General features: G+C 46.1%; 1 protein-coding gene and 1 long non-coding RNA gene across 6 annotated transcripts in view; one reads left to right on the plus strand and one right to left on the minus strand.

Annotated features, from left to right (window-relative positions):
• Positions 1–25,728, minus strand: part of cdon (cell adhesion associated, oncogene regulated) — a 287,217-nt gene that overhangs the window by 190,805 nt on the left and 70,684 nt on the right. Inside the window, exon 1 of one of the 5 annotated variants that reach the window (XM_072486780.1) lies at positions 23,950–24,090. The exons of the other annotated variants lie outside the window; for them this stretch is intronic. The gene's annotated coding sequence lies outside the window, so the exon portion shown is untranslated. Of the gene's footprint in view, positions 1–23,949; positions 24,091–25,728 lie in introns of those variants that run through there. 5 annotated transcript variants of the gene reach the window in all.
• On the plus strand, positions 840–23,363 carry LOC140398285 (uncharacterized). Its single transcript, XR_011937451.1, has 4 exons — positions 840–1,276; positions 4,005–4,096; positions 4,781–4,952; positions 22,772–23,363. It is a non-coding gene; the product is annotated as an uncharacterized lncRNA (long non-coding RNA).

Raw genomic sequence — 25,728 nt, forward strand, 5'->3', positions numbered from 1 at the left:
AGCCTTCAGATGTTAGCGCTCGAACGCGTTACATCACGTCTTGTGAAAGCAGACCTGCTCCTAGCCGTGCGATGGAGAAGTTCCCCAGCTCTCTAGCAAGCCTCTTGTTGCATCTCTGAATATTCAGTGTGTTTGATGAAACCCCTGCGAATAATAAATAGGGAAGACTCTCCTCCATCTTCAGACTGAATTTAAGCAAACAAGGCCTGATGTTGAGGCCTTGCTATAAAACTAAAGGTTAGTTTTCACTTTCAAACCAGCCCTGATACCTGGTTGAAAGACAAAAGGGGATTCTTTATCAGGCATTGGTGAACTTGGTAAATAATTTAGCTTCGGAGGAATGAGCTCTGGACCCAGGCTGTTCCCAGTGTTCAGCAGTGCGGAGAGAGCTAGCTCCCTGTTCACACACTCCTGGGCGACACATCTCCCATAGGTCACCATGCCAATTGGACACACACTGCATTCACTGCATAATGAACATCAGAATATTGACTGCTGCAGCACTAAACGTGTCTGCGGGCATTGCCCTCCTGACAATAGAGGGGGCTGACTGACACTGTATTAGCGATGACACAAGATAAAATAGCCACAGAGCCATCGCGGAACAAGCGCTCAAGAGAACAATGACAGGCGCATTTGTGTAAGAGATCTGTTATCATATTTCTGAGCTCTGCATAAACTGAGCAGCAACGTCTAAGGCCTCAGACGGTCTTGTACTGAACTACAACCCCCCTCCCCCTTCACAGAAAGTAAACAGCTTAAAAACTGTTTCCATGGCAACAGGAAGTGCCAAGAATCTGCACAACATGGCACTCTGTTGTCATAGAAAGAGCTTTATGCATCGCTGTCCGGACAAGGGAGTGTTTGCTCTGTGAATGATTAGGGAAACAGCTTGTTTTTTGAAAAAGGATTTTGCATTAATGTATTTCATAAGAACAAAGTGGAATAAACCAGAATCATCACTGAAGCACGCCTTACTAATCAGTGGCAGCAATTTTAGGGATAATGGAATGACATACTTGTTATTCTGTACAGGCATAGAGTGTTATCAGGATTAAAGGGGTAAGATATACATATATATACCGACCTTGTGTATTGCACACACTGGGTCATGTTATCAAGGGTGAAGGGGCAGAGTTAATGTACCTGCTTTAGAATGGTCTCTTTAAAAGGATCGACTGCAGCCAGAGCCCGTCTCCATTGCACTGGGTCCTGATCCTTAAACTCCCCCAGAAGGAAAAACTGGTGCTGGTCCGAACTGGAGTTCCATTTTAAGGTAAGCCAGACCAGTACCACTCATTTCTCTAGTTTTACTGGGTTTTTCTTTCTGGGTCCTTCAACTGAGTTATGTTTTTGGTACATGATGATCACCACCAGAGTGGTGTTACAAAACAAATGTGCTGGGTGGACAGGCCTCAGTAGGAATGAGGCCATTGCCATCCAACATTGTGCGCAGTAGCTTTACAACATTGCCAGGGACACTGGGAGATACTGGGTAATATGGGAGACTCCTAGAATGCATTGTGGGAAGGAGAAGGGTATCCCGTACAGTTTGTTCTTGAGACAGATTGAAACAGTCACACTCATTAATGGTCAACTGCTAGTCACCCTGGAGCATTAGTTAGTTTGTTTTAGGACAGCAGCATGAGCCATCGGGGGTGACAGTAGCCGCTGAGCTGGCACATTTGGTCTCAGTGTACTTGTTAATCTGCTGGGTGTCTCAGGGAGACCATTATTAAGTCTTTGAGATGCCACTATTGGTCTCTGGGATGTCACGATTAACCTACTGGGTGGAATTGTTATCCTCTGTGATGGTACTTTTAGCCTCTTGGTGCCACTATTAACTTGCAGGGTGGTAGTGAGATGATGCTGTTAGCTTCTGGGTAGCAGCCAGCATTATTTAGACACTTTATGAGCTCATACCTGATGGGTTTGAGCCACCTGTGGAGGCTGATGTTCATTCTGTCAATCTTCAAATGACCTGCTTTAACTTTAATGGGTTTCCTCCTGTCTGAACACTGTTCTCTGAGAAGCAGTTAAGAGCCAGCAGTGTGAAGCCAAGCCTTCTCTTTGAAGATGCAAAAGCATTCTTGCAGACTGACAGTTTCTGCATTTGCTTTAGGGGTTTGGAGCCTGGTGTCCTGGGGCCCAGAGTTACATCAAACTGAGACAAGCTGAGGCCAGCCCAGCTCAAAACCAGATTCTTACTTGACTATTAGTTTCAACTGACGAAAAATGCACACTTGGAGCAGCTCAGGAACTTGAGTTTTGATAATTCGGAGATATAGAAGGACGTTAGTGATTGCAAGAAAGTGATGACACCCACCACCCACTCCAACTACTACCCACCATCACCCCTCCATTCAACCCCTCCAAAGGAGTATCAGAAGAGACAAAGTGAATTCAGGCTGGATACAGGGAGTGCAAGATAGACATTGTGAGAACAAGACACAGTGGCCAGAGCAGTGACAATTTACAGTCACATATCTTACAATGCAAAAAGCTAGCAACTGGATCATTAACCTTACTCTGTAACCCCTGGTATTGTTCACGTAGGATTAGAAGACTATTCAACTGCTCAAGCCTGTATCAACATTCAATCAGATCATGGTTGTTCATCTATCAGCTTGAATTTCAGAAGCCTTATTACCCACAGCTAACAAAAATCTATCAGTCTCATTTTAACATTTTCAATCGAGTCTCAGGTCAGAATTTTCCAGCCCCCGCCCGCCACCAGCAGGGGTTTTTCCTGGGGTGAAGACAGCTCACCATTGGCTCCTGACGGGATCTTCCGGTCCGGATGAAGTCAATGGCAAATTGCATGGCACGCTAGTCCCGCCAGCGGAGAACCCAATGCAGGCATCGGCTTGGGTAGGACCGGAAGATCCCAACCCCCAGACTGAACAACTTTTAAAAAATAAATTTAGAGTACCAAATTATTGTTTTCCAATTATGGGGCAATTTAACGTGGCCAATCCACCTACCCTGCCCATCTTTGGGTTGTGGATGTGAGACCCATGCAGACACGAGGAGAATGTGCAAACTCCACATGGACAGTGACCCAGGGCTGGGATCGAACCCGGGACCTCAGCGCCGTGAGGCAGCAGTGCTAACCACTGCGCCAACATGCCACCCTGAACAACATTTTTTTAAGGCAGAGGTTTTCCAGATTTCCTCTACCGTTTCTATGAAGACCACGCTCCTGTCTTCATCCCTGAACACCCTGGCTCTAATTTTGAGGTGACTGCTCCCTTAATTTTGGACTCCTGAGTTCAGCGGGGTTTTTGATATTACATTCGGTGGGCTCCCCCTAATGGACTGAATTATACAAATCACATAGTTCACAGGTTCAATCCCTGGTCTGTGCTGAGTTTGCTCTGGTCTTTGCCCAGACACTGCTTTTTGACTTTTGGTTTTAGAGGAGAGATAATACCTAAGGTTTTGAGTAGGTGACCTGGAGAATTTCACACCTTTTAAAGCACGAGGAAGGGAGGGTACAGGGCTGTGCGGAAGACCAGTGCAGTGGGATTAGCAAAGTGACATGAAAGGCTGCATGGTTTTCTTCAGTAAATAAATTTATATAATTCTATGGTAGTTATAAATTCAGGAAGCTGCCTTAGATAATCTCTCTGTTAGATTGGTGCTATTCATCGATGAGGGTTTTACTGTTAGGAACATGCCCAGACTGCCCAACTATGTTAAAGTGCAAGAGTAGCAGCACAATAACATCATCCTATCATCTGAGCTGGATGTTTGTGTCACTCGAATGTGTACTCCTTCAGACTCTTCGGAAGTGCGTTGGGAAAACACGAGGTGAGACAATGCAGCATGCAAATCTTTAATTGTTTATGTCCCATAACGTGAACACACAGAGCATTTATGATCAAATTCATCTCAATTTGGCTTTAAGTAATGAAACAAAATAAATGAACCACAATGCTTGCCACTGCAGTAAATCATCCTATTTGACATAAGTAAGATAATAATGGCCTGCATTTTCCCAGCAGTGGCAATGATCGTTGGATTGTCACTGAGCACGAACAGTGTTGGGGGAAGACAGAACACACATCCCTTTTTCGGCACTACTTGTGGTATGGTAAGTTTAAATGTCCAGTTTGAATGCTAATGAATGGATGACTGAATGGGTAAAGTGGGTAAATGCGTAATATGGTAGGGGGCAGATGGGTGACTTGGATAGGTGAGTGAGGTGGGTATATGGATAAGGTGGGTGAGCTGGTTGGTGGGTAGGGAGGTAGGTGGTAAGTTTGTGAGTTGGTTAACTGGATAAGGGGGAGGTGGATGAGTGGGTAGTCAGATTGGGAGGTAGTTGGGTGGTCCGGGATATATTCTGGGGTTGTCGGGGATGGCCAGGGGTTGATTGGGGGCTACTTGTGTAGTGACCCAGATGTTAGATTAGGTTTTAATTTGGCTAATGTTTTCTGGGTAACTGCTCAGTTAAGTAAATTGCAACTGTCCCAAGTCTACAACTCTAAACTTGGAGTTGGAGACATTTGTGGAGGGTCCTGGGGAACACAGGAATCGCCCATCGGAAGTTGAAAATTCCCGAGCAATTTAAATGTAGTTCCGTGTGTCAGGACTTCCACGGGGTCTCAATGTACACTTTGGTTGTATGTCCGGTCTCCAGCAATCTGGAGATGGATGGTTTGTCTCATTGTCTAACTATCCTCAGCAGTCTTCTCCTTGGAGCCTCTGCTGTGCCTGACAACCTTGAAGCTTCCTTTCAATTTGACTGATCTTTTTTATCTCCCTCTGTTCACAGCTCGAAAGGGATCAGAGACTCCTCAACATAACGGGTGTGAGGTATTTGTCAATTCCAGATACAGATTGAAAAATTGACACTATTGGGAAAAGCAATTGCAGTATCCACCTCAATACCCCTCCGCCACTCCAGGAACCCTCTGCATTTTGTTTTGTAGATTCAACATTTGAAGGTAACCACTTCCAAAATCTAGGAGAAAAGGTTCATTAAAAATCTCAAAAATGACAATGACTATGACAACACAATAACTTCAAGCACACAAACAGAAAACTAGCGAGGAAGCAGTTAGGCAAGAATGCCCACATGCTGATTGGGCTTGTTAAGGAATGGTTGCTCCCCGGCTCCCAGGAACTGCGTGATACCAGCCATGCCTTGTCCACTCTGTAAATTCAATATAGGAGTTGACAATCAAACCATCTTTTAATAGCCCTGAGGAACACAACCAGTGGTAGGAAAATAACTTTGAATGATTAACAGCCATAGTACAAACTATTCTCAACTGAAATCAAATTAAGTTAACTTATTATTCATTGGGGGCAGTTAGAAGCCAATAGATCACCGGCACAGATTAACATGATCATTATGGCAGGCAACCAAAATTTGAGTGTTATTGAAGGATCCCCAGACTGCTCAATGAGGACATAGTGACTGGTCAGTTTGGATGAAGGAGATTCTGTGCCATCCTATGATTGTGAAACCATACTGCTCTGCATTGATTGATTCATGTGGGGAGGAGAAGATTCACAGATATAGAGTAATTACCTTCCTAGTTTACCTCTTCCAGTTAACTGTGCCAACCCAGAGTCAGGATCTCAACTCTCTACCTCCCCATTCTGCTGGTGGGCTTAATCTATTTCCACTTGTATGCCATGGGCTAGTTAGAGAACCAGCTACCTGCAGATAATTGACCAATTGATTATCTCAACCCTCACACCCCGCAAAATAAAACCATCTTGAATTCTGTGAGTTGGAACTTAAGGAACATTATGAGTTCCTGTTTGTCACTGTAGGTCTCTGAGATGTGATCCAGCTGCAGGGCAAAATAGTCTGAATGTCCTGTGTATTGTTCAGTTAAAATTGAAAGTTTGAAGGTTTAGGCAGTGAGATGAGGATCTGGCATCTGGTCAGCACCTCAAAAAATGACAGGTGATTAATATTGTATCACCAGGGACAGGTATAGTGCATAGAATGGGATCTTGGAGTTGCTGCTTCCTGAGTGAATGACGGTTGCCATCTCTGACTCAATTTCTACCACCTTCACCTGGCTGGTCTCCATTCTCTAACTGAATAAATCCCAACTTGCTGAAAACGCTGCTGCTTATATCCCACAGGACATCATTCTTGTCCTCACTGATTGACATGCCTTTTTGTCTCCTACTGCATTCAATTACAGTCCTTCCATAGCCTCAGCCCAATCAACCTCCGAAACCTCTGTCAGAAGCCTACAAGATGTAGGAACTGAAGTAGGCCATTCAGCCCATCGAGACTGCTCCGCAATTCGATTAGCTCATTGGTCTGATATGATAAACCTCAGCTCCAATTTCCACATAACTCTTGATCCCCTTAGTCAGCCTCTATAGCCCTCTGCGATAAATAATTCCACAGATTCACTACCCTCTGATAGAAGACATTCCTCCTCATCTCTGTCTTACTCCTTACTCTGAGATTATGCCCTCTGGTCCTAGACTCCCTGACAAGGGGAAATAACCTTTCAGCATCTACCCTGTCAAGCCCCCTGAGAATCCTACAAGTCTCAATAAGGTTGCCTCTCAATCTTCCAAACACCAATGAGTACAGACCCAACCTACTCAACCTCTTCTCATAAGAAAATCCCTCCATACCCAGGAACAATCTAGTGAACTTTTTCTGGACTGCCTCCAATGCCAATATATCTTTCCTTAGATAAGGGGACCAAAATTGTTCACAGTATTCCAGGTGTGGTCGAACTAGTGCCTTGTATAGTTTTAGCAGGACTTCCCTATTATTATACTCCATTCCCTTTGAAATAAAGGCCAATATTCCATTTGTTTTCTCTACTACCTGATGAACCTGCACACTAGATTTTTGCGATTTATGCACTAGGACCCCAAATCCTTCTGTGCTGCAGCTTTCTGCAGTCTTCCTCATTTAAATAATATTCAGCTCCTTTATTCTCCCTACGAAAGAGCAAAACTCCACATTTCGCTACTTCACATTTGGCTACATCCCCCCCGCTATACACCCTTTGACTCTGGCCTTTTGTTATTGCCCTCCTTTGCAACAAAGAAGAGAACAGTTTCTCATCTCTCCTATCTGGAACTCTCTCTTAAAGGCTACCAGTTCCCTCATCAACTTTCAAAACATCCTCCAAACTCACTTCCAGATCACCCCTCCATGCTCTCTTACCTATAGCTCAGTGTCCATTTCTTTATATCTTTCACATTCATTTTGTTTTACCATCCCTCCAGGTAGAAAGCACAATAGATTACTTTCTATGTTAAAGGTGCTGTATGAGTAAAGCTGCTAATGTCGGAGTCTTTGTTGTGAAAACAAGCCTATTTTAACCTTTGCTTTACACTCCTCGCATGTTGGTATTGTCTCGTTGGGCATCAATGCCTGGGGCATCTCTACATTAAAACAAATAAAGATAGCAAGCTGCAGCAATAGGTCTTCAGTGTCAGTAAACTATTTACCTTCCCATTGAGGTCTCCTGGAGACTCATAGGAAAGGATTTTCCTGCCCTTCCCACATGAGGAATCTTCTGGTCCCGCCAAAGGTGACCCCCAATGGCGGGACAGGCGAGATATACAAAATACTGTTAGACTTTGGTGGGATTGGAAGATCCCTCTGGCGAGCTGCCACCGTCGCCGGAAAACATTCTGCCTGTGGGGGAAATCCCAGCCACACAGGTGAGGCCATTCAGCCCGTCTAATCTATGCTGGAGATTTTTCCACAAAGCCTACTCCTTGTGCTTGCTCCCCATCCCCTTAAATGTTTCTCCTTTTCAACAGTCATCAAATTTCCTTTTGGAGGAAACAAATGTCCAATTGTCTTGAACATCTCACCAAATTGGCACACCGAAATTGGAGTCATTTTCTGACTTCCTCATGCACCCACAATTGTCCACTACCCTTTGCCAATGGGGATTCTCTACTATTTGTTGTACTCACCCCTCTTTGTAAATAGACAGGCGAAAAGGGGCCATTCCTAAAATGGAGCAAACGTTACTCTTTTTTAAAATGTTTTAAAAAAATTTTTGAGTGCCCAATTCATTTTTTTTCCAATTAAGGGGCAATTTTAGCGTGGCCAATCCACCTACCCTGCACATCTTTCGGTTGTGGGGGCGAAACCCACGCAAACACGGTGAGAATGTACAAACTCCACACGGACAGTGACCCAGATCCGGGATCGAATCTGGGTCCTCGGCGCCATGAGGCAGCAGTGATAACCACTGTGCCACCGTGCTGCCCATAGAGCAAACGTTACTCTGAGTGATTGCCCAATTTTTGTTTGTAATACACCTAGGTTTGCCAGGCAGTCACTCATCTGCCCCTCTGTGGTACTGAGGCACAGAGGCGGTTTGTTCCTTTATTTCTCTCCATCCCATAGGTTTGCTAACCACTTGTCTCTCTCCGAGAAATGTACCGCAATGTTGTACAGTCAGGCCCTGGGGATGTGAGCTCTCAGGAGACCCTGCATGCATTCCATTCTCTTATCATTGATCATCTCTCTCGTCCTCTCTCCAAACACAAAGTCTGTTGAATACTCAGAGCCAGTCCTTCCTTTCCTCACCTTTTAATCAGAGGTTGTCATTTCTACTCAGACCCATGCACGCAGACAGATCAGTGAATTATTTGGGCCTCTTTAAACTGTTGATAACCTTGCATCAGAAAAGGTAGCAAGAATACAAAAAGGGAAACTCACCACCACAGTTTCTCAAAGAAAACGTAGTAATTCCCCCAATCTGATGAAGGGACCTATCTATACCCGCCACTTTTTATCTGTCTCAACTGGCCCACTGCATATTTCCAATATTTTCTACTTTAAGCTCATTATCTATGAAATCAGTGTGGGAGTTGTAACCCATGGAGGGCATGCTCGCCTTTGATGCTCCTTGCCCTCTGAGCAGTCACTGAGCAGTGTAGACTGCCCACCCATTGAAGAACCCACAAGATTTTCACTCTTTTGCGAATTCACTCTCTGGAGCTGGGAATGGATGCAGAAAAATCAGGGACATGCTGCTCTCAATTTCCTACCCCTCATTTTACTGGGTGAGAGATGGCAGATGGTGGTATCAAGTTGCTGATACACAGCACTCAAAGCTCAGTATCAGGGTCAATTAAGACAAAGATTCAACTCGACTGTGCTTTGCTTGAGAGAGCGTCAGTATAGGGGCATGGAGATCATTGTAACTGGGGAAGTAACACCTGTTAGGATGGGTTAGCTCAGTGGGCTAGATAGCTGGTTTGTAATGCAGAACAAGGCCAGCAGCGCGGGTACAATTCCCGTCCCAGCTTACCCGAACAGGTGGCGGAATGTGTTGACCAGGGGCTTTTCACAGTAACTTCGTACTTGTGACAATCAAAGATTATTATTATTATATCTGAACTTCTTCGGTAATTTGAGTGGAATTGAAATGACTGCAGCGCATCAGGTGCTGTACATCTCATGCAGGACTTGTTTTGCTAATAAAGATTGTTATGAACCACGCTGATGTTAAATGCGAGGGTATCGTGAAACCCAGAAGAGTAACTTGGAACACCGTGTCGCAAATCTCGTGAGAGGCCTCGTGAGAGATTTAACTTTCTCGTTGCGTCACCAAGTCGGGCACAATGAGGCCGTTTGATCACGTCCATAAAGTCGTACAGCACAGAAAGATGCCCTTCGGCCCATCGTGTCTCCATCGGCCATCAAGCACCTATCCTTATCCCATTTTCTTTTTTTTTTTTAAATTTAGAGTACGCAATTCATTTTTTCCAATTAAGGGGCAATTTAGCATGGCCAGTCCACCTACCCTGCACATCTTTGGGTTGTGGGGGCGAAACCCACGCAGACACGGGAGAATGTTCAACCTCAACACGGACAGTGATCCAGAGCTGGGATCGAACCTGGGACCCCGGTGCCGTGAGGCAGCAGTGCTAACCACTGTGCCACTGCGCTGCCACTTCTCATCCCATTTTCTAGCACTTGATCCATAGCCGTGTATGCTATAGCGTGTCAAGTCTGATCTAAATGCTTCTTAAATGCTGTGAGGATTCCCGCCTATATCACCCTTTCATGGAGTGAGTTTCAGATCCCCACTCTGGGTGAAAAGATTTTTATTCAGATCTCTTCTAAATCTCCTGCCCCTTACCTTAAATCTATGCCCCCTGGTTATTAACTCCTCTAAGGGGAAAACTTTCTTCCTATCTACTCTCTCTATGCCCTTCATAATTTTGTGTACCTCAATCAGGTTACCTCTCAGTCTTCTCTGCTCTAAGGAAAACAATCCCAGCCTAACCAGCCTCTCTTCATAGCTGAAATGCTGCAGCCCAGGCAACAACCTGGTGCCTCTCCTCTGCAACCCCTCTTGTGCATCACATCCTTCAGAGTGGCGACCAGAACTGCACATAGTACTCTAGCTGTGGCCTAATCAGCATTTTATGCAGCTCCATCATAACCTCCCTGATCTAATATTCTATGCCTCGCTGATAAAGGCAAGCATATCATATGCCTTATCTACCTGTTATGCTGCCTTCGGGGATCTTTGGACATGCACCCCAAGGTCCCGCTGGTCTTCTGTACTTTCTAGCATCCTACTGTTCATTGTGTATTCGCTTGCCTTGTTAGTTCTCCCAAAATGCATCACCTCACACTTTTCAAGGTTAATTTTTATTTTCCACTCTTCTGCCAGTCCATCTATATGTCCTGTAACCTAAGGCTTTCCCCCTCACTATTTACCACACTAAAGTGTCAGCCTGGAGTTTGCCTTCCAGTCCTTTGAGTGGGACTTTAATCTACTGTTGTGTTTTAAAAGTGATATAAAGGCATTGATTACTCAATTGGACACATGGGAACAACTGGACTGAAAGCTTAAAGACACAATTAGAAGTGTCTGATTGAAAGCAAAAGTGAAATGAAAAACAGATTACATGACACACTTCCTTTCTAGTGATGTTATGTTGCAATCCCTTAAAAGGTATTTTGCAACGCCTACAACCTTCTGAAGCTGAACGAGAGTGCTACCAGTGAGTCACGGCTAACAGAGGAGGTGAATTAGCCTGGGCTCCCCATTACATTTCCTTCCCTCCCTTGCAGGTCAATGGCACCTGACATTTGGCATTTGGATAGAATCCATACAGTGCAGAAGGAGGTAATTTGGCCCGTCGGTCTGCACCTACCCTTCATTGACCTAGGCCGATTCCCCCGCCCTATCCCTGTAACTCTGCGCATTGATCATGGCCAACCCATCTAAACTGCACTTCTTTAGGCTGGAAACTGGAGCTCCAAGAGGAAACCCACGCAGACACAGGGAGAAAGTGCAAACTCCACATAGGCACTCATCCAAGGCCGAAGAGGAACCCAGGTCGCTGGTGGTGTGAAGCACCAATGCTGGCCACTGTGCCACCACGACACCCCCATCTCTAGTTCAGATGGGTGAGCACAGCAACTCTTCCTCTGCCACCCTTCATGCCCACCAGGTAATTACGGGCAGGGAGAACTGCTTAACCAAGATACATTTCAACAATGTAAAAGATTGTGACGTGCTTGGATCTCATTCTTTGTTTGGAATGTGGCATTGCCCCTTTACACTGTGTGCAAGCCAAACCCTTTCCATCACCCATTGTAGTCTTATCTATCACTTTGAGAATGACAGCTAGCCAGGAATGTGTTAAAGTGTGATAGAGAGGGTGTTTTATGTAGGTTTGGCTACTTGCAAGGGAGCCATGCGTGTTGTGTCCATAGTGGCAGGTTACAAAATGCATGTTTTAGATGAATTCTCTGCTGGTGAGGGAGCCATAAGCTGCTTAGATAAGACGGGACAGTACGTGAAAGAGTATTGGAGTCAGGCACTCCTGTACTGTATCTGATTGTCAGCATGACACCAGCTTTTGGTGCCTGCTCAGAGTTTACTTTTTAAATTTAATGTGGCAGCCTGCTTTCCAATCAGACACCTGACACTGCTCTCAGGCCAGCTCCGTTCCCTGGGCACCGAGTGTTTAGAACCAAACTCCTCCAATAAGGTATTCATTTTCCAAAACGCTCTGAGCCTTTACGATGCAAATCCCAGATGTTGGTGCAGGCCAGTTTTCCCTTGTCCCCGTTACACTTTCAACTGATAAATTCAAGCTGTCGTGCGTTACCAGCTCTCTGAAGGCTTTTCTCTCTCTGTAAATCAGGCCAGACGGCCGTGAGCTGCTGGTAATCAGGGTCCACCCAGTGGGGAGCCAATGACATCACTGCTGCATGTCTGGATTCCCACTGATTGCCTGGCAATATCATCTGAAGAAATGTTGCGATAGACGTGGGCTTTGTTCTCGCTCTAGAAAATTCAATCCAGCTGGCAGAGGCTGTGAGATAGACTGTGGAGACCATTTACTGCCCATCTCCACGCATACCCCATACCCTAGCACCGACCCCAAAGCCTGGAAAGAAAATATGGTTGTCTCCCACTAACAAAATCATTGTAGGTCTTCTTCTACTGTGTATGATTCAGTTTTTATATACCTCTATCTAAGTGTGTACGCGTGTGTGTTTGTGTGTCTGCACGCGTGCATCTGTAAATGTGTGTGCGTGCATATATGCGTGTATTTGAGTGTGTGTGTTTGTGTGTATGTCTGCTCGTGTCTGTGTGTGTCTGCAAATATGTGTCTGCATGTACGTATGTGTTTGTGAGTGTGTGTCACTGTCTGTGTGTGGGTGGCACGGTAGCACAGTGGTTAGCACTGTTGCTTCACAGCGCCAGGGTCCCGGGTTTGATTCCTACTTGGGTCACTGTCTGTGCGGAGTCTGCAGGTTCTCCCTGTGTCTGTGTGGGTTTCCTCCGGGTGCTCCAGTTTCCTCCCACATGTCCCGTAAGAAGTGCTGTTAGGTGAATTGGACATTCTGAATTCTCCCTCGGTGTACCCAAACAGGCGCCAGTGTGTGGCGACTAGGGGATTTTCACATTAACTTCATTGCAGTGTTAATGTAAGCCTGCTTGTGACAATAACAACAATTATTATTATTACTTTTGCGTTGTGTGTGTCTGTGTATTTCTTTATGTATGTGTGTCTGTGTGTACATGTGTGTGTCTGTGTTTATGTGTGGGTATGTGTGATGCGACCATCAATTCACTTGAGACAAGAGTAAAGGTAAACCGTGGCCTTAATCAACTTAGAACAGTGCCTGCCTGCGACTGACACAATACTGAGCGCCACCTACAGGTCGACTGCTCTTTCTACCCCCCCCCTCAAGAGGAGCCATGGGCGGAGCCCATACATGTGTCAATGTGTTCCCCTATGGACGATGCCATACAATGGCCCATAGGTGGAGCCCACAAGGGCAACAACATACATAGATGCAAATACAAAGGCAAAGAGTGATACTGATACAGTGGTGGATTATTGGTATAATACATTCACCACAATGTGTGTGTGTGTGTGTGTGTGTGTGTATCTGCAAGTGTGCGGGTGTCTATGTTTGTGTCTGTATTTGTGTGTGTGGGTGTGTCTCTTCATGTGTGTTTGTGTGTCTGTCTGTATGCATGTGCATGTCTGTGTGAGTGTCTGCAGGGACAGCGTTTTACAGTCCAGCGGGGCTGGAGGTGAAATATGTGGTAAGTCGTTCAGCAGGCCATTAACTTCGGTGGGACTGGAAAATCCTGCTCATGGGAGGGACTGGGAAATTCCACCCCAAGTGTCCACATCGATTTGTGTGAGCATATTCAAGTAGGTGTGTTTAAGAGTGTGCGTCAGTGTCTATGTGTGTCTGCAAGTGTGTGTAATTGTGCTGGCCTGCATGTATGTGTCTGTGCATGTGAGTCTGTGTCTGTGAGCCCATGCATGTGGTGCATTTGCAGTTATCTGTGCTATATATGTGTCTGCAAGCATATGTGTGAAATGTTCAAATATTACAGTGGAAATGTTGGCTTATCACCTTCATCCCGTGGATGAGGGAAAAAAATTGAAAGTAAAGCTTCACAGCTCCACAGTTTCCAGATTGTCTGTTCAGCCCTCAACTAAAATTCCTTTGAAGACAGGCTTCTCTGAGTTCTTTGCCTATCAGTGCCCTTCCCTGTTCTCGCTTACCAAGCATATGCCAGATGCTGGAAATTTTACTGGTGCTAAACTCTTTATGCACCGATGTTACCGGTGGCGGTCCCAGTTGGCACCTAGGACTGAATGTGCGCCGCCAACTCGGAGTGTTTTTAAGTCCCTTAGTGACAAAAGCTTGTAACTGTTATCAAATGAACTGTGAGATTTGGAGCTGTACTTTTTACTGATTCGGTTGGAGTCCAACTATTGGGTCTGAGTGTTGCCTTTGCAACCCTAAAATTAGCATTGACTTTTAAGTGCCAGTTGTGACACACTGGAGAAGGAAGATATTGGGCTTTTCCCGAATTTATTTGCTGGCGGGGTCAAAATGCGCGTGTGATTTGAAAATTGCATTCCAGAGGGCATCGCTGAATTCTGACACCTTTGGGAGGCACCATAAATTTCAAAGTGAGGGTGTTGGGAGGGGAGAGTCAGGAACCAGCTGACTTACAATTAATGACACATTACGATTCTTGAGGATATTGTTCACAGGCTGCAGAGAGTGAGAATTCAATTTTCAATTTGGAAATTGGCAACCCTGAACAGTCTGATGCACATTAATGTAAAGTCCAATGTGGGGAGAAGTGAAAAGAGGAAGGAACAGAGTATAATGGCGGCAGGTTTAGTTCAGTTGGCTAGACATCAGGGGCGGGATTCTCCGACTCCCCGCCAGGTCGGAGAATCGGCAGGGGGTGGCGTGAATCCCGCCGCTCCGACGCTGGCTGCCGAATTCTCCGGCGGCGTTTTTTGAGCGGGGGCAGGGATCGCGCCACGCTGGTCGGGGGCCGCTGGCAGTGTCCCACGTCCCCCCGGCGATTCTCCGGGCCCCGATGGGCCGAGCAGCCACCAGTCTTCGGCCAGTCCCGCCGCTGTGGATTAGACAAGGTCCATACCGGCGGGACCTGGCTTGGAGGACGGCTTGCAGAGTCCTCGCAGGGGGATCCAGCCCCGGGGGGGGGGGGGGGGGGGGCACGGTGGCCTGGCCTGCGATCGGGGCCCACCGATCTGCGGGCGTGCCTGTGCCGTGGAGGCCTCTGTAAAGCCCCGCGATGGCCAGTGCGGAGAAGAAATCACCTGCGCATGCGCAGGAAACACGGCAGCGGTTCTGCGCATGCGCCAGAACACGCTGGCGGTCCTGCGCATGCACCAACTCGCGCCAGCCGGCGGAGGCCCTGCAGCGCCGGTTGGCGCGCCGCCAACCTCTCCAGCAGCGGCCTAGCCCCGGAGGTGCGGAGGATTCTGCACCTTCCGGGTGGCCCGACGCCGGAGTGGTTCACGCCACTCTGTGGCGCCGGTACAGCCCGCCGATTGCGGGAGACTCACGGCCCAGGTTTGTGATGCAGAGCAAAGCCAGCAGTTCAATTCCCATACTGGCTAAGGTTATTCATGAAGCCCCGCTTTCTCAACCTTGCCCCTCACCTGAGATGTGGTGATCCTCAGGTTGAATCACCAGTCAGCTCTCCCCTCCAAAAGGGGAAAGCAGCCTATGGTCATCTTGGATCGTGGCGACTTTACTTTTACCTTTACAGTGACCAAATTTGCAGATGATCCGAAGGGAGGAAAGCAGGATTGTAAGAAGGATAAAAGTAGTTAACAGAGAGAAATTGTCAGGTTAAGTGAGTGGGCAGAAAATTGGCAAATGGAATTCAATGTGGGAAAATATGGGATTTTTATTTTGGAGGAAAGAATGAGAGGGTGGATTAATACTTAAATGGAGAGAGGCTGCAGAAAACTGTAGCACAAAGGAACTTGGGGTCCTTGTTCATGAAACACAGAAAACTAGCATACAGGTGTAGAAGGTAATAGGGAAGGCAAATGAATGCTGGTTTGTATTTCAAGGGACTGGGGTGTAAAAAGAAAGAAGTGTTGCAGCAACTGTACAAGGTACCAGCGAGACCACATTTAGAATATAGTGTACGGGGCGGCACGGTGGCGCAGTGGTTAGCACTGTTGCCTATGGCGCTGACGATCCTGGGCCTGGATGTGTGGAGTTTGCGCATTCTCCCCATGTCTGCGTGGGCTTCACCCCCACAACCCAAAGATGTGCAGGTTAGGTGGACTGGCCACGGTAAATTGCCCCTTAATTGGAAAAAATAATTGGGTACTCTAAATTTTTTTTAAAAGAAAGATTAAATGGGTTGGATCTGTACTCCCTGGAGTTCAGAAGAATGAGAGGTGATCTGATTGAAACATACAATATTCTTAGTGGGTTAGATTGGGTGGGAGGATGTTTCCATTCATGGGAGAGGGTAAGACCAGAGGGCATAGTCGCAGAACAAGGGGGTGCTCATTTGAGACAGATTTGAGGAAGAATTTCTTCTCTCAAAAGGATGTTGTATCTTTGGAAGCTTTGGAGGCCGAATCATTGAACATTTTCAAGGCTGAGATCAATAGGTGTTTAATCAGTCGGGGAATTAAGGGTTACGGACATAAAGCAAGAAAGTGAACTTAGTGACTGTTAAATCAGCCATGATTGTGTACAATGGAAGAGCAGGCTCGAAGGGCCAAATGGCCTACTCCTGTTCATATTTATTATGATTTTATGGTCTTAGTTTGTTTTTTATAAGGTGAAACATCTTGGGAGCTGTGGCATCTCGGAACGGGCTTTGAACTTTATCTTCCATTTGCCCATTTGGCCACTTTTGTATGCCGTGAGGCTGCTAACCATCTGAGGATCTACCTCCTCTCTTTGACAAGGGAGTTGTAGGCCCCAACATGGCTGCTGCCTGCCTTTGCCTCTTGCTGCAGCCAGCACCTTAAGCAGAGGAGAGAAGGCAGCATGGTGGCGCAGTGGGTTAGCCCTGCTGCCTCATGGCGCTGAGGTCCCAGGTTCGATCCTGGCTCTGGGTCACTGTCTGTGTGGAGTTTGTACATTCTCCCAGTGTTTGCGTGGGCTTCGCCCTCACAACCCAAAAGATGTGCAGGGTAGGTGAATTGGCCACGCTAAATTGCCCCTTAATTGGAAAAAATGAATTGGGTACTCCAAATTTATTTTTTAAAAAGCAGAGGAGAAGACTGGCATGGGAAAAATTTTAAATCCACTTTAAGGACCAACCTCTTAGCAGATGGAATTATCCGGAATAGTAAAGTCTGGTTTGATTCTGTCACGGACACCTGTGATATCTCAGGGTACAGAGGTGCCATTAAAAATGGCAACAGCTGGAGGAGATTAAGCTCAGCCTGGCTTCAGCTGCCTGTGATCATTCCCGTCTCTCAGAACTCCACTCCTGCTGGCTCAGACTGGATCACATTGTGCTGCTAAGATGGGAGCACAGCCTGTTTTTGAATGTTTCACATTTTTGGGGGGAGAAATTTAAGATCTGGTGTGAAATTGGAGACTTTGGAAGCGAAACTAATTAACATTTTCACTATGCAAGCAGGCAGTGTCTGGAGACCTTGCACTGCATTATTCTGTGACTCCTTCAAGGGTAGGAAGGAAAGTTAGTGCACCTCCAATTCTGGCTTCCTGCACATCCCATATTCTCATCTCCTCCCCCCCCACCCCGCCCCACCACTGGTGCCTCCAGCTGCCTAGGCTGTAAACTACAGAATTCCCTGCCAAACCGGTCTACTTTGCTCTACTCCTTTATAAACTGCACCTTTGAAAAAGCTTTTGGTCACCTGTCCTACACTTCATGCGGCTCAGTGTCACACTTTGTCTGATAACATTCCTATGAAGTACCTTGAAATGCTTTAACTCTGTTAAAGGTGCCATATAAAGGCAAGTTGTTGTTGTTGAGTCATCCCTTCTGAAAGTAGTCTTTTCCTGTTGATATACCAATTGTGTACGTAAAGTGAGTTTGCGTGTGGAATATAAAGAACATAGCAAACAGCATATACACCCTTCATTGTTATAATGCCATACTTTATATTGAAAATGGCTTTATTTATTTACTGGGCTGAAATCACTGCTAGAGTTTGAAAAGACCAAACAGCAGCATTTGTTTTTAAAATGACTTAAACAGAAGTTTCTAATATAGATGAGCATTCGCGTAATTCTAAAGCCATTAAAATGGAGTCAACCTGTCTAGAGATTGTCCATCACAGGCAATCACCTGAGAGGAGTGTGTATGAAACTGACCCATTCACAAAACACCCAGACAATCTGTGTATTTGATTGGGTGTGGACCAAGCCATCAGACGAAACCTCTTTGGTCAATGGACCCTTGCTGAGATGGGAACTCCTCCAGTCACAACCTAATCATGTCAAAGTCATGGACCGGGAAACAACTTGCTATGACCGTGTTTGCATAACTGGTCAGTTGGTGAGAGGGTCATGCGATGAGCCCACTAGCCTTCTTTGTGTTTTTACAAAACATCTCTTCTCCAGGTCAGTGAAAACAGATGGAGAAGAGCAGCGGGAGAAGAAGAGCCCTGGATGAGCACTCTCTTTTTCCATCCATAGAATCCCTACAGTGCAGAAGGAAGCCATTCGGCCCATCAAGTCTGCACCATCACTCTGAAAGAGCACTATCTGGGCTCAATCCCTTGCCCTATCCCCGTAACCCCACCTAACCTGCACATCTTAGGACACTAAAGAGCAATTTAGCATGGCCAGTCCACCTAACATGCACATCTTTGGGTTGTTGGGAAAACAGGAGTACCCAGAAAAAACCCACAGAGACACTGGGAGGGAGAATGTGTAAACACCACACAGTCACCCAAGGTCGGAATCAAACCCATGTCCCTGGCACTGTGCTGCCTTCACCCATCCTCATTTTTGAGTCCTGCCTTTTGTAGACCAGCTATACCCAGCAGGTAGTTTCTAAAAACCAATCAAGAAGCTGCTGACTCCAGAAGACCAAAGATAAATTATCCGTTCACATCTTTAAATTGTCCTGTTGCAGATTTCGGAAATACCATTAAGCCCAGTCTGAAACCATACAAGACTTCAATCTAGCAAATCCATATACAACTGACATTTGTAGACTTTTAAACTAATTAACCTAACCCCCCACTTTGTAACTTACAGGAACTCGGCTGGTCGGGGGCGGCGGATTGCTGAGCGGGCCTCTGGCAATGGCCCCCCGGCGGTGTACTCCCCGGTGATGCCGATTTTCGGTGCCCGGAGAATCACCAAACCGGCGCTGGGCCCGATTACGGCGTCAAACTGGATTCTCCGCCCCAGCCGTGATTTCGGCGTCAGGGTCTGGAGAATCCAGCCCAACATGTTCAATGTCAGCTGATGATCAGTGGATAGTGTGTCTTGTATTAAAGTCTAGCAGTGGGTGGGATTTTTTACACCCTCTGCGGTATGTTTCGCAGTGGAGAGAGGAAGCACGCCATTGGCCGCCAGTGGGATCTTCTGATCCCGCCTCTGTCAACCGAGTTTCCTGTTTTATTCACCCCTGTTGCCGGGAAACCGGCGGTGGGGGTTCACCATCAGCGGGACTGGAAGATCCCACCAGCGGGAGCTACTACAACCACTTGGAGGGTCAGCAGAACCGCTCTTGAATGTTGACGTTGCAAGTTCAGAATATGAAAGTAGCCATTCTAACGAAGTGGTAGTACTCATATTCCTGAGATATGGAGGTAGTGAGGTCAAGACTCTCCACTACTGGGAGCTCTGTGGGTAATTGAAGCTGATACTTCAGCGCAGAATTGAGGGAGAACTGCCCTGTCAGAGATGCTGACTTTGATTCTCTATTCCTTCACGCCGGCGGGATTCTCTGTTCCCGTTGCAGTGGATGAAGGTTTTGCTGAGCGCCAAATTTTTCCATCCTCGCTAGCAACAGTAGCGAGACGGACTAGTAATGGAGAATCCCGCCTGCTGTCTCATAGATAAGTTGTTAAATGAAGGGGATACTGTCTTCCTGCGTGTGTCTCACCCCCTCAACCCAAAGATGTGCAGGGTATGGGGATTGGCCACGCTAAATTGGGAAAAAAAGAATTGGGTATTTAAATTTATTTAAAAAAACAATTTCTTGGCTGTAAAATGGTGAGATGTCCTGAAGATGAGATATGTGCTTTCCAAATGCACATTTTTTTCAATGCTTGTGGCATGTAGAGAGAAAGACCCGCTTGGATCAAGAGTTTGTATGCACAGGATCAAAAAATGGCATTGAATGTTTCTGTCTCTGAGCAATGCCACTCAGCTCCTAACTGTCTTTAGTTATTCCTGACCGCTGCGGCCAGGATTGTCAAACGCTTGCACAGTATCAGACCCCCCCCCCTTTTGATCTATGGCTTGAGACCAAGCAAGGGATTGCTCACCCATACCTGACCCCCAACACCTGAGATGTCCTGATATCCCCAGCGGCTGACAACGATTTATGATGTGCCACATTTGCCACCCTGCAGGTACGGACCACCCACCAGCTCAATATCCCTGGAAGGCATGACGTGGGAGTCATGCCATTTGTTTGATAAATGATTCAGTGACTTGGTTCAGAGTTAAATGGGGTCCTGAGGTAATTTGGAATTATTATGGCTGTGTCAAACTTAAACAAACTTAAACACCCTCGGTATTTGGGAAGGAGAAAGGTACTTTTGGCAGGAGCAGTATTTTTACATCTTCCTTTAATCAAATTGTCTTTGACAGGCAATCCCAGTCCTGAGTCCCAGAGGAGACCTATCAGCAAGGCAGCTCTGATTGAGGGGGGGGAGGGGGTGCAATGGGAGTGGGCTGGGCAGGGGGTGGAAGCAAGAAGGAACATTTGCAAGGTTACAGGAATAAGGCAGGGAGTGGGACGAGATAGAATGTTCTTTCAGAGAGCCAGTGCCTCCTGCATTGTAAAGATTCTGTGATAGATCATTTCTTATACAATGAATGCGAGGAGGACAGGGAGATAGGCAGTACAGGAGGAGACAGTCAGAGTGGGAGGACGTTCATGGATACTGGCAAGGACTGGTTGGGCAAATTCTGTGCAATTATATTATGTAGGAACTGTTCAGTGAAATTTTGTATGCAGTCAGGAACTATCACTGGATCTGAATTTGGTTGAAGGAATGTCAGTCAGGATGCCAGGATATTCCACACTCTTCTTCAAATTCTTCCCTGGAGAAGGTGCGCAGGATTTCATGCTATCAATTCCCCAACTTCAGCACTCCCTTGGTATGGCATGGGAATGCTAACCTAAATTATGTACTCGAGTCCTGAAGAGGGGCTTGAACACATTATGTTCTGCCTCATAGGAAAGAACATTTGCCAACTAAGTCAAGCTAACATCAAACAGGCATAAAGTCCAGGTCGTCACCAGCAAGGAATCCCTCGAACATTACTGAGAGAAAGGAGAATGTCTTTCAGCTTCCATGGTAACATGGCACATATGCTGCAATCAACCCAAAGCATTTTCCGATGGTTAACTCCCTTTAGGTTAAACCATCTTCAACACTCCACCTCCTATTGTACCCACTTTGTGCCATGTCTGTTTTTAAGCCTTGTTCCTGTTATTCAAGGATTTCAGTGTACCCACTATGACTCAGCACTTGATCCTCCCTCACTCAGAAGGTTGTCAGTTCAAGCCTCAATGCAAAGGCTAAACCGAATAAGCTAGGCTGACATTCCGAGGGATCTTTCTCAGGTGAGGCGTTAAACCGAGATCTAATCTGTTCTCTCAAGTGGGTATGAAAGATCCCATGGCACTATTCAACAAAAAACAGGAGAGTTACATAATATTTGACAGGTCAGAAACAGACCATTCTTCCCACCAGGTCTATGCTGGTATTTATGCCCCACACAGGTCTCCTCTATCTTTATTTGATCTCACTCCGTCAGCATATCTTCCTCCCTCATTTACTTACCTCGCTTCCCCTTCAATGCTGTTCGCCTCAACCATTCCATGTGGTGGAGAGTTCCACATTCTCAATACTTTAAAAAAATAAATTTAGAGTTTTCATTTTCACATTCTCAATACTTTGTGTCGTTTCTCCTGGATGCAAGAGCTACCTAATATTTATTCACCCTCCCACCCATCAGTTTACCTCCCCCACAAGTGATAAACACTTCCTGATAGTAAAGGTCTCTATCAGCTCATCCCTCAGCCTTCCCTTTCCTAGAGAGTCCCAACCTGTTCAGTCTTTCCTGATAGTTACAATCTCTTGGTTTTCGTTTCAGAAACCTATTTTTTGCAACTTCACCAGTGCCTCGAAGTCCTTTTTGTAATAAGCAGACCAGAACTGTTTGCAGTACCCTAGCATGGTTTAAACAGGGTTTTAAACACGTTTAACATGAAGACCAGTGCTTTGTTTACCTTCTTATGGCTCTGTTGGCCTGTATTGCTAGTTTTTAGAATTTATAACCTGCATCCCTCAATCCCTTTGACTTTTATTTTGGGTGGAGTAGGTAACCTCCTCCCAAAAACATCACCTTGCACTAGACTGAAATTTATTTGCCATTTACACATCCCATTCTGCAAGTTTATTAACGTCTTTTCCCATGCCCTGGTCAATATTTATCCCTCAAAAACATCACTACAACAGATTTTTTGTTTATTTTAATTACATAGCTATGTGTGGGAGCTTGCTGTGCACTCATTGTCAAATGATAACAATAACTGCACTTCTACAGTACTTCACTGGCTGTTATTCTGGGGTGTCCTGAAGTCATGAAAGGCATTCAGTAGATTTTGTCAGCGAATTGGATGAACTGTAAGAATAGCATGGCCACCATACACGAGGTACATGAAGAACTCTGACATAGACTTACAGTCCAAATCATCAGCATTCATTTCTCTTTTAGATACAAATAGGCTGGCTGTGGAATTCTAGCAATTTTAATTTTAATTTCATTTTGCAGCCTATGTGTGCCATTTCATGACACAGGCAGATTTGGGTAATTTCTGGCAAAAATTCCAGGCATGCTTTTCAAGACATTCAGAGAACCGAGGACATCTTGGGAACAGAAGCAAGTCCAGGGTGATTCTGGAGGAAAGAAAATTCCAGGCCTGGATGAGTCCAGCTCTAACAACACTCAAGAAGTTCGACATCATCCAGGACAAAGCAGCCCCGCTTGATTGGCACCCTATCCACCACAGATGCACAGCAGCAGCAGTATGTACCATGTATACAAGATGCACTGCAGCAAACGACCGAGGCTCCTTGAATAGCACCTTCCAAACCTGCGACCTCTACCACCGAGAAGGACAAGGGCAGTAGCCACATGGGAACACCACAAAGTTCCCCTCCAAGCCACTCACCCTCCTGACTTGGAAATATAATTGGCTGCTCTTTCACTGTTGCTGGGTCAAAATCCTGGAACTCTGTCCCTAACAGCATTGTGGGTGTACCTGCACTTCATGGACTGCAGCGGTTCAAGAAGATGGTTCACCATAATCTTCTCACGGCAGTTAAGTATGGGCAATAAACGCTGGCTTAGCCAGTTCCAATCACATCCTTGAATGAATTAAAAATGCTTTTTGACAGCAACAGACAGTTAAAGAGGCGATAATCTGAATCCAGTGGTTAAAAAGGGGCATTGTTGCATTCAATAAACACAGTTTGGTGTTTCTTAACTCACATGTAAAACAGCCATATTGCTGGCTGCATTTTACATTAATTTACAGAGCTCCTTCTCAGTCATTATCTGATGGAAGACCTCCGTAATAGAGAGGCACCGACGAGTTTGGAATGCTCTCCAAACCTATTTTTAATGAGCTGAAGGCTTGGGGCGGAGCAAATTATGTTTATTTTCTTGTCTTTGAGATGTCTAATACTATTTGCTGTATATTCGGGGCACAAATCAGTACAAGACTATTTAAAACCAACTATCAGCACCCCTTCCCCACACAATACACGTGATTCAGAGATTGAAAGTGTACACGAGTCTAGTTTGCTTCATGCATCCGATTGGAATGTCTTAAATTGAAGGAATTTTACTTGGCCCTTTTCTCTGAAACTGTGTTCCAGCTGCTCGCCAAAAAGAAATCTCAGGCTTATCATAGTGCAGAAAGTTAATTACACTCGAAAGCAACGCACCGACACAGCTGCCAGGAAGTTGTGACTTGGAAGCTGGAAATTCCTGATGACAGAGGTTAGGGACAAGTTGAGTTGCCAACTAGAGTTGGATGTATTCCTGGAGCTTTCATCATATGACCTCCTGCCTTCAACTACCCCACCCAGTCAAACGGCCCATTCGTTAACCCCATCTCCGATATTTCTGTAACTAATAAATAGAAATTAAAAATAAAACATGCAATGCTTTAATCCCCCAACCTCCCACCCGACCCCCGTGACATTTCTCCCATGCTGGCTCACAGTCTTGTCCTGGAGATTAATCTTCAATTGCTGGAGACTCCAGGGGCGCAATGCTGGCGGCTTGGTAACCCTCGGGACAACAAGTACAGTAACCTGCTCTGTGATTCCAGCACCAGTCTGATTGAATGAGCAGTAGATTATTTGATCCTTTTCGCCCTTGCTCGCCTAAAGGCAGAAATTCACACCAGAGTTATTTATTTATTTTTTTTGTTTTTGTTTTTGTGTTTACATGTCAGACCCCCCACCCCCTCACTGTTTACATGTCAGACCCCCCTCACTGTTTACATGTCAGGCCCCCCCTTCACTGTTTACATGTCAGGCCCCCCTCACTGTTTACATGTCAGACCCCCTCACTGTTTACATGTCAGACCCCCCCCTCACTGTTTACATGTCAGACCCCCCCCTCACTGTTTACATGTCAGACCCCCCCCTCACTGTTTACATGTCAGACCCCCCCCTCACTGTTTACATGTCAGACCCCCCCCTCACTGTTTACATGTCAGACCCCCCCCTCACTGTTTACATGTCAGACCCCCCCCTCACTGTTTACATGTCAGACCCCCCCCCCTCACTGTTTACATGTCAGACCCCCCCCCCTCACTGTTTACATGTCAGACCCCCCCCTCACTGTTTACATGTCAGACCCCCCCCTCACTGTTTACATGTCAGACCCCCCCCCCTCACTGTTTACATGTCAGACCCCCCCCTCACTGTTTACATGTCAGACCCCCCCCCTCACTGTTTACATGTCAGACCCCCCTCACTGTTTACATGTCAGACCCCCCTCACTGTTTACATGTCAGACCCCCCCCCTCACTGTTTACATGTCAGACCCCCCTCACTGTTTACATGTCAGACCCCCCTCACTGTTTACATGTCAGACCCCCCTCACTGTTTACATGTCAGACCCCCCTCACTGTTTACATGTCAGACCCCCCTCACTGTTTACATGTCAGACCCCCCTCACTGTTTACATGTCAGACCCCCCCCTCGCTGTTTACATGTCAGACCGCCGCTCGCTGTTTACATGTCAGACCCCCCTCACTGTCTACATGTCAGACCCTCCTTGCTGTTTACATGTCAGACCCCCCCCTCACTGTTTACATGTCAGACCCCCCTTACTGTTTACATGTCAGACCCCCCACTCACTGTTTACACACACCAGAGTTATGTTTCGACAATCACAGACTGCTTTCCAATACTCCATCCAGGAACTAGTCTTTACCTGCGATTTTACAGTGAGTAGCAACAGCCCTGGTAAAGTGACAGAGCATTTTATGCCATTGAAATGTTTCCAATGTGAGGAAAATAAAATCTTTAATATATATTTTTTGCAATATCACTCATATTGTCACAAACTGGGAAACAAGTTTGTAGGGATGTGACTGGTTTATTTGGAGACAGATAGACAGCAAAGGTCAAATATCAGTAGAGGAGGCATGAAGACCAGTGGTTTAAAATGGTGATGAACAGAGGGCCAGGAGAGCTTGAATAGAAATT

This window comes from Scyliorhinus torazame, chromosome 21 (assembly GCF_047496885.1).
Source record: "Scyliorhinus torazame isolate Kashiwa2021f chromosome 21, sScyTor2.1, whole genome shotgun sequence".
NCBI lineage: Eukaryota > Metazoa > Chordata > Chondrichthyes > Carcharhiniformes > Scyliorhinidae > Scyliorhinus > Scyliorhinus torazame.